The following is a 4,180-nucleotide window of genomic DNA, read 5'->3' as shown; positions in this document are numbered from 1 at the left end:
TTAGAAAACAAGAGCTGTCCCCTCTCCTGCTCTGTAGTCTGGTCTCCGGGAAAATGGCCGCTGTTAAAAGCTGCAGAGACCTGCATTTTACCTGTGTGAGAAGAGCCATAGCCAGCACTGAGGAGGAGCAATGTGATAGAGAAGCTTTAATAAACTTGTCATCAATCATGTATGGGGCAGATATTACTGACCTCCATATGAAGATGATGATTCTCACCTGGCTTTTATTCCAAAGCACTGACTTTACAAGCCAGGCAAAAAAATTAAAGTTTAATCACTTCTGGACCAGTTCTGGATTTGCCCCCTTAATGACCAGGCAATTTTTTTGCAATTCTGCACTGCGTTACCTTAACAGAAAATTGCGCGGTCGTGCGACGCTGTACCCAAATAAAATTGATGTCCTTTTTTTTCCCTACAAACAGAGCTTTCTTGCGTTGGTATTTGATCACCTGTGCGATCTTTATTTTTTGCGCTATAAACAAAAAAAATATAGCGACAATTCTGAAAAAAATAAAAAAATATTTTTTACTTTCTGCTCTATAAACATTCCCACTAAAAAAATTCAAAATTAGAAGTTTTCTTTATTTTAGGCCAATTTGTATTCTGCTACATTGTTTTGGTAAAAAAATAAATCTGAATAGGTGTATATTGATTGGTTTGCGCAAAGTTATCGCGTCTACAAACTAGGGGAAAAATGTATGTCATTTATTTATTTAATCAGCGATTGTTAGCAGGAATGTAACATCGGACCCCGAACTGACATGTTTGACACTTTTGGCGGTACTAGTGACATTACTACAGTGATAAAAATATGCACTGCTACTTTAATAATAACACTGGCAGGGAAGGGGTTAACACCAGGGGAGATCAAAGGGTTACATTTGTCCCTAGGGGGTGCTTTCTAACTGTGTTGGTAATGTATTCACTGTAATTCTAAATAAGAGGAACACAAGACCCCTGTGTTCCTACTGACAGAATAGTAGTCTGCCATGTTTACTTCGGCAGACTGCTGTTTTGTCTCCACGGGGAGCAATCACGGGTGCCCGGCGGCAATCGTGGCCGCCGGACCCCCTGATTGGCTCCCTCTATGGCGAATGTGCACACACCCCCACTTGCGGGACCATGAAGCGACGTACAGTTACGTCGTTTCGCTGGACAGAGCTGACCTGCCGCAGTATATGTACTGCTGGCGGTCGGCAAGTGGTTAAGGGCTCCTTCTTACATGCGGCTGCTCCTCACCACTTGTTTCAAACCTGAAAGCATTTAGAAGTAGAACCACTTGAATGGCTTGGGTTTGGGGGTGGTATTACCCACTGCACAACCTGAATGGGTCTTATTCGGCAGTGGTATTACCCACTGCACCACCTGAATGTCTTGCGTTTGGGGGTAGTGGAACTGCACTCAGGTAGATGAAAGCAAATAAAGTAATTTATTCTTCAAAATCATAGATGAACAGACAGTGCAGGGAACAGGTAATCCAGGTTAACGCGTTTCACGGCTCACACGGCCGCTTACTCATAACCGCAGATTGGGACCCATTCAAGTTTTGCAGTGGGTAATATCACTGCTAAACGCAAGCCATTCAAGTTGTGGAGAGCAGCAATTCAGGACTGTTTAAGGACTGTTTATTTGTTGTTGTTAGGAGGTAGCAGGGAGGTTATTGTTCATGTTTGTTCCCTGGTTATGGGACGAGGAGTCATTCCCTGCCTTACCACAATTTGTAGCCATACCCAGAGTATAAATAGGCAGAGTGTAAGGTAGAAAAGAGAGTGTGCGGGTTCATTACCAGGACAGCAGTAATACAGAAGCTCATGGTGTGGCCTTAATTGGATATCGAGGGGCCTGGAGAGTAGATGACTTTCCCTAGCTGGGGGACGCCGTGTCCAATAGTTGGGTTCACAAAGGGTGCAGGAAGAAAGGAAATCCTTTCATGGGCAATGCTGACAACTACATTTGGCGTAGTTGGCAGGATAGATCATGTACAGATGGCGTAGAGTTCTAGGACTTTCCAGTATATTCTAGAACTGAGGCAGGTTGTTGTTGGAGGAACTGGCAAGAGGAACACAAAAAGAGTTGCATCTTCAAGGCGGTTCATCAGTTGTGTAAAGTTGTGGCCGAAAATTAGAAAGGTGACTGCCCGCACTGGGACACGAGGCTCGATGGTAGATACTGGAGTGGACTGGTGTTTTGGAAATCTGGGGATTCTGAGATGCTGCTGTCCATTCGCCCTGATTGCTGGGGAGTTTTCCTGCAATCCATGCTGTGGTCGCAATGTATGCTTTGCCATTGTTTCCTGTTCTGTATGCCACCAGAACACGAGGAGCCAAAGGACTTGCAGCTGTCCTGGGATACTGAGCCAGCGATTGCCCCGGAATTAATTATTTTCTTAGAGGATTTGTCCATGTTAGGTAGTACAGGGACATGCTTTCAGGTCCCAGGTAGAGATTGAACTGGAGAGGGGACTTTTATTGCACCTCTTGTCTAACACCTCTGGGAGTGGTGACAAGAAGTATGAGGACACAGAGTGGCATGAGGGCTGATGTACTGGGCAGTGCCAGCTGTTGGTTGCACGATACAGATGATGGTGGATGACCAGACAGGGACCCAGAAATGTTGATTCTTGATCACTAGACAGGAGCGAAGCCAGGACACAAACTAAAAGGTTTTAACAGCCGGGCAGCAAGGTAGAGGAACATCAGACAGAGCCAGCTTTAGGATACAAGCCAGGATCAGTTCACAGCCAGGCATTGAGGTACAGGAACATCAGGGAGAGGTAGAGTCAGGATGCAGGCCAGGATCAGTTCACAGCCATGCATTCAGGTACAGGAACATCAGGGAGAGGTAGAGTCAGGATGCAGGCCAGGATCAGTTCACAGCCGGGCATTGAGGTACAGGAACATCAGGGAGAGGTAGAGTCAGGATGCAGGCCAGGATCAGTTCACAGCCGGGCATTGAGGTACAGGAACATCAGGGAGAGGTAGAGTCAGGATGCAGGCCAGGATCAGTTCACAGCCAGGCATTGAGGTACAGGAACATCAGACAGAGCCAGCTTTAGGATACAAGCCAGGATCAGTTCACAGCCAGGCATTGAGGTACAGGAACATCAGGGAGAGAGGGAGAGGTAGAGTCAGGATGCAGGCCAGGATCAGTTCACAGCCGGGCATTGAGGTACAGGAACATCAGGGAGAGGTAGAGTCAGGATGCAGGCCAGGATCAGTTCACAGCCAGGCATTGAGGTACAGGAACATCAGACAGAGCCAGCTTTAGGATACAAGTCAGGATCAGTTCACAGCCAGGCATTGAGGTACAGGAACATCAGGGAGAGGTAGAGTCAGGATGCAGGCCAGGATCAGTTCACAGCCGGGCATTGAGCTACAGGAACATCAGGCAGAGGTAGAGTCAGGATATAGGCCAGGATCAGTTCACAGCAGGGCATTGAGGTACAGGAACATCAGGCAGAGGCAGAGTCAGGATACAGGCCAGGATCAGTTCACAGCAGGGCATTGAGCTACAGGAACATAAGGCAGAAGCGGAGTCAGGATACAAGCCAAGGTCACATCGTGTAGGCAGGAATCCAAAGACAGGTCAAAGGCAAGCCGGGTCATGCATGGGAAGGCAAATATAGCAGGTCAGGACACTCGTAAAGCAGGAACTAGCTGAAGACCAATCTATTCGTGCCACAATTTAGCTTAAAAGCTAAGTTCACCATTTTTTTTAAATCTAGCTCCCTTATGTACCAATATACCATTAATGTACCTCAGTTGCAGAAAAATAAAAGTATTCTTTGATTTTGAGAACAAGGCCTTACCTTAGCCCTTGCTGTATTTCTTAGAAAGCTTCATCACTTGCTGGTGTGTAGATTTGGGCCAGAGAAACCAGTAAAACACAGGAAGAAGTTTACCAGCTGACCTCATTAGCACACCTTTACCCATCAACTATGTTTGCGCAGAATCCTCGTCATTTCTCCATGCGTGCATTTGCCTGGCTTCCCCAGCATTCCTTCAGATGAGCTCAGGCCACATGCTGAATTCTGTAGATACAAAACAAAGAAATGGCGCACCAGCCTAGCGCATAATCCTCAGCGAGTTTATTGATAATAAAAAGATAAAAATCAGCTACTCACAAACATGCGTGAAAGTCAAGCATTAAAATTCCATAAAGCAGCATCATTACAGGAGTC

Source organism: Pelophylax lessonae (genome assembly GCF_965119305.1).
Source record: "Pelophylax lessonae genome assembly, chromosome: 4".
Lineage (NCBI taxonomy): Eukaryota > Metazoa > Chordata > Amphibia > Anura > Ranidae > Pelophylax > Pelophylax lessonae.
The sequence above is the reverse complement of the archived record's forward strand: the minus strand, read 5'-3'. Positions refer to the sequence as shown.